At 50.2% G+C, this 13,652-nt stretch overlaps 2 protein-coding genes across 6 annotated transcripts in view; both read left to right on the top strand.

Annotated features, from left to right (window-relative positions):
• GRAMD4 (GRAM domain containing 4) overlaps window positions 1–13,652 on the top strand; it is a 467,167-nt gene that overhangs the window by 65,263 nt on the left and 388,252 nt on the right. The gene's annotated exons all lie outside the window — the stretch shown is intronic.
• PPARA (peroxisome proliferator activated receptor alpha) overlaps window positions 42–13,652 on the top strand; it is a 57,758-nt gene continuing 44,147 nt past the window's right edge. For 2 of the 5 annotated variants that reach the window (XM_034987297.1, XM_034987302.1), the window contains exons 1-2: window positions 42–136; window positions 1,113–1,261. The gene's annotated coding sequence lies outside the window, so the exon portion shown is untranslated. Of the gene's footprint in view, window positions 137–252; window positions 364–392; window positions 854–1,112; window positions 1,262–13,652 lie in introns of those variants that run through there. The other 3 variants (XM_034987301.1, XM_034987300.1, XM_034987299.1) reach the window with 3 other exon arrangements.

Raw genomic sequence — 13,652 nt, 5'->3', positions numbered from 1 at the left:
TGGGCAGGGGACGCGGCGGCCCCACGGCGGGGGCAGCGGGCGGCGGGGGCGGAGGCGGCGGCAGCTAGCGCCCTGCCCGGCGCTGCCTCCCTCGGCGCGCTCGCCCGGCGGGCCGCAGGCGGCGGATCGGCCCCAGGTGCCGGGGGCGGGCGGGCGCTCGCGGGGGTCCGAGAGCCGGGCCTCCACTTCCCGGGACCCGGAGCGGCGGCGGCCAGGGGAGGGGCCGGGCGGCGCATGCGCGGGGCCCGGGGGCGCGGGCCGAGCGCGCTGGGTCTGGCGCGGGGGAATCCCCGGGCCCAGGGGGTCGCCCCCTGCTCGGCCTCCTTCCGAGCGCCAGGGGCCTCGGAGACGCTGGGTCCGCAGGTTGTCGCCCGGAGGGAAGGCCCAGCGGGCTGGGGCCTGGGGCGCGCCCTTCCCTCGGCCCGGTCGATTTGGGGCGTCACCGACGGGGGCGTTTCCCGAGACCACTGGGGATCCCCGAGGCCGGGTAGCCGGAGGCCCGGACAGACGGACCCCGGGGCTGCGCGCCCGGCGGCTGCGGCCGGACGGGAGAATCTCGCCCGCGGGGCAGCGTTGAGGAACTGCCGCACTTTGCGCCCGGGCGCAGCGCGCCGCCCGGCCGAGCCCAGGGCAGCGGCGCCACGCTTCTCCGCAGCCCGGCTCTGCGGGTCCCGCGCGGCGTCCGCGCCCGGGTCTCCCGCGTCCCGGCCGCGCGGGCCCGGGGGCACAGGGCGGTGCCGGCGGCGCTCCGGAGGCCGGGTTCTGCCCTCACGCCCACCCCAGACCGACAGTTCCGCGGGCCAGTGTTTCCCTCGCCTTCTTAAGTTTAAAGGAGGGACGGCGTGCCCCAAATGTCAGTGTCAAACGTCTTTCTAAGAAAAGTCCGCGGCTGTGTAATGTGTCGGATTTGCGGGTTGCTCTGGGCCCTTAGGGGCTGCGCGGCCACCCCCACCCCAGCTACCCCTCCTCAAACCAGGGAGCCCCCTCCTCTCTCGGGGCCGCTCGGGAAAGGGTGCGCTGGGCGGGAGCGGGGCGGGGGGCCCGGCAGGGCAGGGGGCACCGGGTCTTCCATTCCTGCTGAAGTAGGGTCACGGTGACTTTCCTCTTCCAAGGTGGTGGAGAGCTGGGGAGAATCCAGAGGACATATCGTAATCATTTCCTCCTTTACCTTCTTACTGCCAAGGCTGCAGGGAAGGGCCCTGCCTCCGCGAGGAACCGTTGGCGGTGAGACCAGCTCGGAAGGAAGACGTTGCCATCACAGGTAAATAGAAGGTTTGATTCGCTCCTTTTTCCAGACCGAAATATTTTTTAAGTGTTTACTTCTGTTGCCCTACAAACTAGCCATTTGGGGTGAGTTATTACTTTGTGGCGCAAAGTTAGGTGTATGTTCAGTGCTTTGAAAGTCAGACGAATGTGGCTACTGCTAAGTGGCAGGTTCTTGTCTCGGTTTCACTGAGAGATTCATCCCTTTATAGGGGCTCCGTTCCGTGGAGTATAAATCTGGACAGCTGAACTGTGAGAAATGTTATTCTTTGACGGACACTGAAGTTGCAGGTGACAAGTGCAGAGTGGCATGAATGAAGGTTCTTGCTGTTTCCATGCTGATTTGAATATCAAGCAGATAGCTTGCCGGGTAGGTCAGGTCTGGAACTGTCATTACCCAGGACAGGGACAGTCTGGAGAAGTGGCTGGATGGGAGAGGTCCCTGTCACCCAGGGGCCAGATGGGGGGACGAGACACTTCTGGACAACTTTGAGACAAAAGCAAATTAACTGACAGTAGAGAAAATGTGTTTTCTCTCTTTTCTCAGATCTTAGACATATAGTGAGAGACATCCCATAATCACAAAATAGTTTGTCCTAGCTCATGCCTATCAGACTTGCAAACAGATTTTTAAGCATTGTGTGTGTAAGAGAGAGAATGAGAGAGAGCAGAGGAAAGGCATGTTTCTTCCATAGAAGTCACTTTGTAATCGGCTTCTGCTTCGTTGACTATTGGGTAATGAAAAATCTTGCCGTGTGAAATAAATGTGTTTCTGCTTCGTTGTAAATGTCTATGTAATATTCCATTGTGTCTAGGTAAAGTCATCAATTAGCCAGTCCCTTAAAGTGTGTTTGTGTATGGGTGTGTGTGTGTGTGTGTGTATACACACATATATATGTATATATAAATGTGTATAATATATATATTATTTATTCATTTTGCAACTATTTGCTGAGGAGCTGCTAAAGGCTAAGGTCCTCAGTATGGAGCAAGACAACTATGGATCTGCTTGTGAAGCTGATTTTTGTACCAGAATACAAAAAAGAAAGTTGGAGATTGTCCTCCTCATCCTAAAAGGTGGAATTAGAGTATAGAGAAGGAAACTGTTTTTGCCAAAACATCTTGCTGTTTCATGATTGATAGCCAACACTCTTTTTCCTGCATGCTATGAGCATCTGTGTTTGTATGACAAATATTCTTTAAGTAATCTTTAAAAAAAAAATCAACTGTTTCTTGACTTAGTGTAAACAGATTTTAAACACCCCCAATTCTCTCTTCTCCTTTTCCTCTCCCACATCCCTGCACGTATTCTTAAAGGAAAGTAGCATGAGTGTCTCGCCTTCCAAGTGACTGGTGTCCCTGTTGAACATTTGTACTAATTTTGTTGCACTGCTCTGAGAGAGGATGTGACCTGTATGATTTCTGCTGGTTTTGAATTTAAGGACCCCTGTTTTTATCTCTGGTTTTGGTGGCTTAATATTGAGTCAGTCAGTCTTTCCCATGTTCCATGGATATTCCAAAGAAAGGCATAGTTTCTGTGTGCGGGGTAGACGTTTGCTTTATCTGTCACTTCAGCCTTATTAGGGACACGGAACAAGCAAGCTCACCTCCAAGGCCAGGTCATGTGGGTAGGGAGAATGAGGCAGTGAACTTTAATTTCCAAGTTGGTGTGAAGATAGTTTTAAAGTAAGAACCAAGGGGGAAAAGCCCTAGAAGCCCCAGTGGACTGTATGTGAACGACCTTGTTTCTTCTTCCAAGGATTCCTAACGCTGACATGCCGTGAGCTTCTAATGGAAAGGGGCACATGCATGTGATTTTCGGACTGGTTCTGCGGATAATCAGATGTGACCTAGTCTGACAGTTGCTGTGATCGGGAGGTGTGTTTGTTCCTTGCCTCTGGAGTATTAAATTACATAGCATCTCGTCGTTGTGATAGTGTGGTGTCTGGAAGAGTTTCTGCACTCCGAAAAGTGAAGAATTTAGTCCCTGCTGGGTCAGCCCTGTTAGAATTATTTTTGTGGTTGAGCTGCCTTTGTTTTGAGGTCAGCGCGTAGTGTAAGAAAAAACATTTGGACATGTCGATTTGCGTTGGAAGCAGCTCGCTATGGTGGAAATGCATTGGGTCATTAAGCTCAAGACTTGGTTTCTTGTTCATTGGCTGCGGCCTGCCAGGCCCGGGGTCATCCTCTCTAGACGGCTCTACCGCTCTCTTCTCATCAGAAAATCCTGTTTCACTTCTCTGAGGGCTTGGGAAGCTCAAAAGTGGCGGCGTATGTGAAGACTCCTTATACAATATGAAAACGTGTGCATAGCCCAAGGGGTGTCTTAGAAGGAAGCAGCCTCACCCTGGCCTCGGCTTCTCAGTGGGCCACAGCTGATCCCTACGTTATTTTTGCTCTGGCCATTTTATGAATTTTCAAAGGCTCTCAGAAAGCAACAAGCACCCCCATACCTACAAATTTTGTCCCCTGATTTTGAATACATAAACAAGAGACCTACACCTGTCATGAGTGTTTCGTGCTTTCTCTGAATGCGGATGTGCCCCTCCCATTGTGGTGCTCGTATTATTGTGCGTCGGCCCTTATTCCACTCTACTGGAGCCCGGGGAGGCTGTCCCTCATCCTTGGAGGGTGAAGGCCTCCTGGACTTAGGCCGGGCTTTGCTGGGCTGCGCCTCGGCGCTGCCCTGCATCACGGTTTCTCGTTGGCCTGACTTTCCCCCCGGGGGTCTCACTTGCTGAGAGCAGTGTATGTCCATTCATGTCTGCCCTGCCGGTCTTACATCCCGAGTAGGTTCTTGCAAATGCTCATTGAACAAAGCAATTAGCAGAATTCAATCTGGCAAGGATTGATTGGTGGGCCTGTTTTCTACCTGCCGCCAGTGTGGGTGGGAGCTGGCTTAGCAGTGCAGGCAGCAGGCCTGCCCGTCACGCCCCCTTGGCGAGTTGCGGCTTCCCTCCCACCTGGGATGGCCAGGCGGCGCTCTCCGCCACGGGACAGGGGAGTTGCTGCATCCAGCGGGACCCGCTGTGCAGTGCCCATGGCATCCACACCATAAAGGCCGTAGTTGTAGTCAGAATGATTCCGACCATGATCGTCACTAGGTTTGGGGCATATTATGTATCAGATGGACTTTTTATGAGCTGGCTTGAGAATCTAATTAAATAGAATGCTCTTTCTTTTTGCAAGATCATGGATTCAGATTCCAAACAACTGGCTCCTCAGGAAAGGGGTATCTTTACCCCGGTGTGAGTTCGGGAGCGCTTATCTCTGCAAGGCAGGGGTCCAGCGGACACTCCAGGTGTGGGGGTGAGATAGGCGCAGGGGGCAGTTAGAGAAAGTGCCGGCTACGTGTCTCTATGTTGCAGGAAGCTGCCCTCACCTGACTGTTCCGGCTTTGCTCTATTTTAAGAGATTTGTAAATAAAGAGGAGTGAGGGTTTCTAGTCCAATGTCCTCGCTTTATACTTTTAGCTTAGAGAACACAAGTAAACCTTTAGGAAAGCATCACTTTGAATAATCAAAGTTCAGAAAGCAAATGCACAATGACGAATCGCCTCAAAGATTATGAAGCTTCGTATGGATGGTTCGAAATTATAATACAGTTAAGTGAACAGCATGTTGTAGTTCCTTTTTTTTTTTTTTTTTCCATTTTTACGAGTGAGTGAGGCCCCAAGCTTTCTTACAGGCATTTGTAACTGAACGAGTCTGCGGTTATGTGATAACCACACTAAGGTGACAAATTGCCAAGCTCCAGTAAAAGGGACCCAGTTATGTAGAGGTTGACATGTGGGTATGTCCTTTCTGAAATAGAAGTTAGTCGTCAGCCCGACGTGACTACTTAAATGCAGATTTATAATTAAGCAACATGGCTTGTAAAAGACAGGATGAATCTGCAATCAAATCTTGATTGTCTGCAAGCCTGTTTCTCCTATTACCTGGGTGCTAAATGGGATATGTTTTGGCTAGAAGAATTTTTAATAGCCTCTCTGGCAGCTTTTATTATCGGACAGGTTGACTAGGCTGCCAACATGCAAAGCACATTCCCCCTTTCTAGGATCAGGAGGACATCTGATAAATTCGACAGTCTCCTTTTGGCTCATTTTATGGGACAGCTTGTAACTGGGCCAGAGTCTTATCCATTCGCTGTGCACTCACTTTCCATTTCTGGTTTTTTTCTCTGAGTATCGGGGGTGGGAATAACGCGAATGATGTTTAAAAGGAAAATTGTTCCGAGAAGTGTGAAATCCGGTTGAAACCGGAGCATTTGAATGGCTCGTGCCATCCTCGGATGTCCGGATCTGCAGGGGGAAGACTCTGCTAGCCCGTGATGATTGCCCGCTTTCTCCACTTGGAAGACGTCCCCGCCTCTGTCACTGTCACGGTCCTGGCAGGGACCTCCCTCCCACGCCTGCAGGGTTCCCCAGTCCCAAGTGCACAAAGGCTCAGGAAAACACTTCCTTCCCTCCTCTCCTTAGAAGCACCCACATGTGGAGAGAGTTTTCCAGAAAGGAAGACATTCTGTTGTTGCAGTTGTCAAAGCCGGAAGGTAAACCTAATCCGGTCTACTCAGCCAGGAGTCCCGAGAGCTAAGGAACAAGTTGAGCCGGGCAAGGATGCTGCCAGCCCAGGCTTCGTGGGGAGCAACACCCCAAGGAGAAGGCTTTGAACAATGAGAGGCATGAGGAGAAAGGTATCAAGTGTTTAGAAGCGGTTGAAGCTGGTGTTCCTTGAGAGGAGAAGACCAGCATACATGGGGTTAAAGAGCTTGTGTGTGGGGCCGGTGGAAATGCTGGTGCCCTGGTGTCCAGAGCATCAGGCGCAGAGAAAGGAGGCTCTAGACGTAGGGACAGGGCGTGGAGAAGGGGCAGGGGTCGGGGAGAGCCTGTAAAGGCCACCCCAGAGAGGAAGGTCACAGTTCCCGTCTGGGGTGACAGTGGGAAGGTTCCAGCGGGACACTTTCTGTGAAGGGCAGTAGTCATTCTCTCAAAGCTCCGGGCTCCGTGTGGGAAGACAGGGGACAGAGTACGTAGCAGGATGTCAATATAAGAGGAAAAGGTGGTCTTTTGATTTCACCCCGGAGCCTGAAAATGATCGACCTTCTTCTGCTCCGTTCTCTTGACTTAGATGAATCTAACAAAGTTGGCTTTTAGCATCGAGGTCAGAAGGCTAGATGGAGGTGAATATTTAACCACATTCAAGGACAGCCGCTAATCTTTAGTACTCACAGGGCACAAGACAATAAAGAAGCAAGATTCTGGAAGGAAAACGATAGCCAGGAAGGCAGGCACGTCTGTGGCTCATCCACAGCCCGACCACGGAAGACAGAAGCCCGGAGGCCCGCACTGACCGTGCATTCGCAGGTGGGCCTTCCGAGCCGCATGAATCCTCCTCTACAAGGTATTTGGGAAAGATGCCCGGCCAGTTATGACATCAGGACTGGCACGGGCTCCGAGAACGAGAGCTCCGAAGGACAAGAGCAAGAACCCAAACTTAGGGCTCAGGGAAGGAACTGCTTTTCAGAGATGAAAAGTGACATCCTAGCCGGACGTGTTGGCACATCCTCTGCCTGTCGTCGGAAGACCGCTTTGGCTGTCATCTGTGCACAGCTGCAGCTGCGTTGCCAAGGGACCAGGGACGCAGACGCCCACTTTCCGGTCCGGGGCCCTCGGCACCCCTCTCCCGCCGTCCCCAGGTCCAGCCGGCTTGCATGACCTCAGGCCCGACGTCCACTGGCCTCCTGACCTCACCCTGACCTTGGAGACTCCCGCTGAGAGCGGCCAGCCCTCCCTCCCGGCCCAGGACGTGGCCTCGGGCTGGGGCTCTGGACGCGGGACCAGCGTGGGGTCCTGCCCCGCAGCTCTGGGCCTCACATGGGCCCTTCTGTCGACACGTGGGGCGGATACCAGTGCTTTCCAAGGGTGCTCATACCGGCCAGATAGTGAGAACTCTGTAGATGTTTCTTGGCTTCACACTGACTCATCCAGCCTTCTTCATCAGCTTCCCTGTGAGCAGGAAGGCGCGGCTCTCCTCTCGGAGCTGACATTCTTCCTGCACCACCAGTTTGTCTCGCGCACCCAGCTCCCTCCCTCCTGCCTGGGACACTCCATTACCCCCACCCCAGCCCCTACCTCGCCCCCAGAGCCTCTCCCCTGCAGCCCCGGGCTTGAAGCTATCCTCTTCGGGGAGCCTCTCTGAATTCCCTGCCCCACCTGGACCCCCCTGGTGCAAGCTCTTACTACGCCCGGGCGCTTTTCCTGATGAAGGTTGCTCTCCCCGTGAGGCTGAGGCGTGGGCCCCAGAAGCCCGGAGCCAGAGCGGCCTTGCTCACCGGCGGCTCAGCCTCGGGCCATGCGACTGACCGGGTCATGAGCTGCAGCTGCTGTGGGGCCACCCTCCCATGGAGAGTCCCTCAAGGCTCAGCCAAGTGCCCCCTCCTCCATCACGGCTTCCCGGACCCTCCCCCAGACTGGATGCAAGATTTTGTCCCTCAGGCAGTTGGAAAGTTCTCTGATTCAACATATTCCGCCTGCACCACAGCAGTTTGCCGAATGCCTCCATCGTTTACTTCCGAGCTCATGCATTTATTCACCAAATATTTACTGAGCGCCTACTTGTGCCAAGCAGTGTTCTAGGCGCTGGGGAAGCCGTGGAAAGGCAACGGGCACGGTTACCTGCCCTCACAAAGCACCGGGTTGCATGACGACGAGTAGGGCTCCCAGGCAAAGAGGGGACGCAGGTCCCAAAGCAAATAATGTCAGAGTTTTAACGGTGATCTGAATGGGTGGCTCAATAAATATTTGTCTTTAAAATTCAGAACTTCCTTTCGCTCGAAGGAAGTAAGTCAGGAAGGAGGCAAGAGTGAACAAAAATTATCCGAGAGATTTCAGAACCCGTTTTAGTTCTTCTGATTATTATCTCGAAGGCATTAAGTGCTCAGTTGAAATCCTTTTGACCCACTTAGTTCAGCAGAATTTAAATCTTAGGTGAATATTAAATCTAACCGTGCATCTAATGGCCTAAATGCAGGAAGCACTGTTCGCTTAGTTACGGGGTCTGCCTTCTCTTTGTCGCCGACACTTCCAGCGTTAAAAGCAGACAAGCCCTCCAAGCAGCGAGCCTGTCTTAATCATATAAGCATGGTAATTGCTCCCCAAAAGGCAAACTTGGTGGGACAGGAGCTGGATTCTGGCCATTAGCTTGACCCCATTTGGCTTGATAGCAGTGAATGAGGCATATTATTCCATAGGCAAAGGCCAGCCCCTTTCCTCAGATTACAGATGATGTGTGATGTCGAGGCCGTCGAGGACTAGGAGGTCTCTGGCTCTGTGGCTGTGGCAGTGGGGACGGAGGCAGCTGTATCCTGCCCGGGGCTGTCAAGAGCAGGTGGGAGCAGGGCTGGCCCCCGGGAGTGCCTGGGAGATCATCCTGGCTGCCTTCCTCCGTGGGCATGATGATGTATTGGGCTGGCTTCCAGAACCCATTTTACCAGACTTCCCTCTTTCTGTTAGGCTCCCTACAAATCAGGTGACAGAGATGGGTTTGAGGTCGGGTTTTTTTTTCTCAAGTCTGGTTTACTGAGGTATACTTTACATACCATACAATTCACCTGTTCAGATGGACAAGCCATCTACGGTCCCTGTTCCCTCGCTGGCAGTCAGCCGGAGGTGGTTCTTGGCTTCGAGAGGCAGCCCCCATCCCTTCGCTCGTGGCCCCTTCATGTTCAAAGTCAGCATCATGGGTTGAGTCATCCTCACACTCTGAATCTCTCAGACCTCCCCTTCTGCCTCCCTGTAGCCAGAGAGTGTTCCCTCTGCTTGTAAGGGCTCAGGAGACTCCACCAGGCCCAGCTGGGTAACCCAGGCTAATCTCCTCTGCCAGGGCTCAGGAGACTCCACCAGGCCCAGCTGGGTAACCCAGGCTAATCTCCTCTGCCAGGGTCTGGGCCTGTGTCCATCTCCTCGAGCAGCTGTAACAAAGCAGCATGATCAACAGCCGTGTGTTTCTCCGCAGTTCTGGGGGCCAGAAGTCTGACATCAATGTGTGGGCAGGGCTGTGCCCCCCGGAGACTCTGGGTGGAACCCTTCCTTCCTTCGTTTACCTTGTGGCAATGGCTGTCAAGCCTGGCATTCTCTGGCTTGTAGACACATCAGTCCAGTGTCTGCCTCTGTCATCACATGGTGGTCTCCGTGTGTGTGTGTCTGTGTCCAGATGTTCCCCCCACTTTTTTTTATAAGGACACCATTTGTATTGGATTAAGGGCCCACCCCACTCCCATGTGACCTCATCGTAATTACAGCTGCAGAGACCCCTTTTCCAATAAGGTCACATTCTGAAGTACTGAGGTAGGACATGGACATATCTTTTGGCAGGGGGGACACAAGTCAACCCATCGCAGTACCCTCAGTCACATCCGCAGAGCCCCCTCTGCCGTGCAAGATCACCTAGGCTCCAAGACTGGGGCGTGGAAATCTCTAGGGGCCATTATTTGGCACCACACCATGACTCCGTGTTCATGGAATTCACTGTGTCTCCTGTTCATACTCAAATGCCAGTGACCTGCTTAGTGTCCGCCTCCGTCGATGAAAGACATCTAGAATATCAGAGATAAAAGGCTGGGCCCGGAGTTGCTGGTGCAGGAGGCAGTCAGGGTAGGGGAGGTCGCGTGGACGCCAGCGGGGAGAGCTGTCTAACACCACAGTACTAGCAGCAGAGCATAGTGACTTCCTTCTTTCCCTCCATCAGGCTGAGGCCAGGGCAAAGCTCCAGAGCGTGTGAGCAGTGGAGGGTGCTGGAGTATCGGGAGGGGCTGGTCCCACGGGACTCTCCCAGCTCTGTGTCCCTGTTTACAGGAAGGAAGGACATCCTAATTGTGCTTCTTCCCCATATGGGACGGTCTTCTCTGACCCCATATTTGTAACTGTAGCCCCTTCCGCCTGCCTTGTTGCCATCCAACAGAGGACGTGCTCCCTTGATTTCTCATCCACCTCCCCTCCCTAGAATGGGGAGCTGCAGCTGCTGGGGGGCCATCCTCCCATGGAGATCCCCACAGGGGCACGGATATCTGTCTCTCTTCTTCACTGCCGTACCCTCAGTGGCTAGAACATGGCCCAGCACAGAAGGCTCCTAAAAATATCTGTGGAATGAACAAAGCCTCCCTCTCTACTTAATAATCTATGCCCTTGTGCTTGTTTAAAAGATGAGTTTTTCTGTTCTAAAATTTTACTGGCATTTTATTAGAAAGATGTTATGTGAGTAAGATTGCCTGAATATGAAGAAAACCTTAAGGAAATGTAGTCATATACCAGTCTACGGAGTTTATTTAAGGGTACAGAAATACTCTGGAGCTCTGGGAAATAAAAAAGAGAAAAACAGCTATTTCAAACTGCGGAGCTGATATTCACAACTATTAAGTGGTCTGAAAATGTTGAGATGGGGGCTCCATTTTTGATAATGGCTTAGTAGTTTGAAAGCCAACTCAAAAAGGTGGATGAAATCTTTAAATGTTTGCCATGGCATTGGAGAACTGGTCTAGAGAGGATGGGCACTTGACCTTCAGGTCATTTTGTCCCTGGTGTGTTGGCCAATTTATGGATGAAGCAATAAAAAAGCTAAATAGCACATCTCTATGGCTGAGAGTAAAAACTTGGGATATAAAACCTGTAAGAAGGGAAGATCCTGGGAAACAGCCCAAACTTTGGGTTGAGACCCAAAAAGCTGCCCTCTAGGAAAACAGGTGACCTGGAAATCGATGAGCTTGCTCACGAACTGAGCCCAGTTCTAATTAATCTCAGTCCTGGAGGCTGGATGCAGGTGGTCCCAGATTGCCAGGACCCTGGCAGACAGCTGCAGGAACAGAGCATCATCCTAGGCCTCTGTTTCTAGGAACAAGTTCTCAGATATAGTCAGGTCTCACTGTGCAGTTCCATATGAAGGAATCCCAATGATCACAGTTAAATACCACCAGCCTCACCACAGCACAGCTCAGGTGTCCACGACCAGGTACCAGAACTAAGTGGGTGCGGGAAGTCCGCGAATCACTATACAGATAACAGATGTATATAAGGATCAGTGACCAATCCATCGCCCCTTTCAAAGTCGGTCTGTGATTGGCCCTGCGCGGCTGTCATTCAGTTCACGCACAGCCTGCCCCCTTGCCTCCCAGCCACAAACCCACTTGGCAATGTTTTTCTAGCACCAGACAGGTGCAACAGAGAAAAAGGTACAGCAAATAAATGAAAGGTGGTAACGCCGCAGTGAGATTAGAATCGAACACACATGGAGTTACAGGAAAAACAGCCGGCGGCGGGGTTGCTGCCAATCGGAGACTCTGGATGGGCAGCCAGAGGCATGTGGTAAAAGTGACTTAACCGCATAAACGAGGACCGTGGTGGTGACGGAAAGATGGAGAGGTCCCAGACGAGGTGATCCTAGTGGAACACTTCCCATTAGAGGAGGTCTCCAAGATACTGCACGACATTGAACGTGAAATAAACGTTGGAAGACACTCCAAACTTAGGAGTTTGACAATGTACGGAAGCCCAGAAAAGATGCTCTCTCCAAATCGTGAGTTATACAATAAGAGGAAGGCAAGCACGGTTGACGTTACTTGTGGTAAGTTTGTTACAAGGAAATGCAACACTGGGATTTCGGTGTTGCTGATGTTTTAAATTACAGTGTACTAAATGCATATTAGTTTTACTATATATTTTTTGTTCCCCTGTTCATTTATAAGTGATAATAAGAGTTTTTAATGTTTTGCCAAAAACTTTTAAGGGCATGGTAATTTTCACCAGTGATTGGTAAAATCACTTTGCACAGTTTCTGCCCACATGATCCTTTTCATGGCCAGGCACGACTGTTTGCACAGAATGGCACACAACAAAACCAACCGAGCATATGAGAAGACCTCATGAACTGCAGAAATGATAGATGATAGAAACAGACCCACGAGACGCTAAATATTAGGCTTATGAGATATAAACTTTAAAATAGCCTGCTTAGCCTATTCAAGAAGATAAATAATGAGGATGGGAATTTTGGTAGACACTAGCAATTATATATTTAGAAAGGACATTGATTTGAAAAATACCCAAGTAGAAATTATAAAAGGAAAAAATACAAAAACTGAAATGATGTACCCTGTAGATAAATATAACAGCAGAGTAGACACAAGTGTTGGGAGAATTGTGGAATTAAAGATAGGTCAGAAAATAATATCTAAAACGAAGCACAAAGAGACAAAAGGACAGAATGCAAATATATTGAGAATTCTGTTGTACGTATAATTGGGATCCTAGGAGGACAAGAAAGAGAGAATGGAGCAGAAGCAATATTTGCAGTGATAGGGACTGGAGTCTCTCTAACACTGATGAAAGCCATCAAGTCACAAATTCAAGAATCCTACAGAACTACAGGCAAAATTAAAGACAAATAAAATCCCTATTGAGACACACTGTAGTGCAACGGCTAAAAAACAAAGAGAGATCATCTTAAAAGAAGGTAGAGGTTAAAAACAACCAAAAAAGTCATGACTTTCAAAGGAATAACAAGCCAGAGATCATTTCTCAACCAAATTCTCAGATTTCTCAACCAAAAACAGAGATAATTTTCTCAGCCAGAAGACAATGAAAAGACGTCTTCAGCCTGCTGAAAGTTGGTTCCCCTCCCCATGAATACAAGGTTAGTTTAACATTTAAAAAGTAATCAAGCATCAGAAAACTATAAAATGCTTAGGGCTAAAATGCATGGGATGTGTGCAAAGAAATCTACAAAACATTGCTGAGAGAAATTTTGAAAGACCTAGACCTAAATAAATGGCAAGTTATACCATGCTCCTGACTCAGAAGACTCAGTATTGTTAAGAGGGCAATTCTTCCTAAAATGATCTACACATTCAAAGTGATCAAAATCGAATCTTAGCATGCCTTTTTGTAGGATTTGACAACTTGGTTCTAAAATTATATGGGCATGTAAAGGACCTAGAGCAGCTAAAACAACTTTGAAAGACAACACAGTCGGAAAACTTAGACTATCTGATTTCAAGAATTATTATAGAGCTACAGTAATCAAGACAGTGTGGTATTGATATGAAAATAGATAATGCAAAGAATAGCAAGTCCAAAAATAGACCTTCACACATATGGTCAATGGGTTTTCAACAAAGTGCCAAGTCATTTCAATGGGAAAAAAAATCATCTTTTCAACAGATAGTGCTGGAACAATTGGATAGCAATATGCAAAAGAACAAATCTTGACTCTCATCAAACACCATATTAAAGAAGAGGAGGAGGTGGAGAGTGAAGAGGAACTTGAAATGGGTCTTAGATCCAATTGTAAGAGTGAAAACTATACAACTCCAAAAAGAAAATATAGAAGAAATCGATTTGG

The sequence above is a fragment of the Mirounga leonina genome, unplaced genomic scaffold (genome assembly GCF_011800145.1).
Source record: "Mirounga leonina isolate KUSES-001 unplaced genomic scaffold, KU_Mleo_1.0 Mir_418, whole genome shotgun sequence".
Lineage (NCBI taxonomy): Eukaryota > Metazoa > Chordata > Mammalia > Carnivora > Phocidae > Mirounga > Mirounga leonina.
The sequence above is the reverse complement of the archived record's forward strand: the minus strand, read 5'-3'. Positions and strand labels throughout refer to the sequence as shown.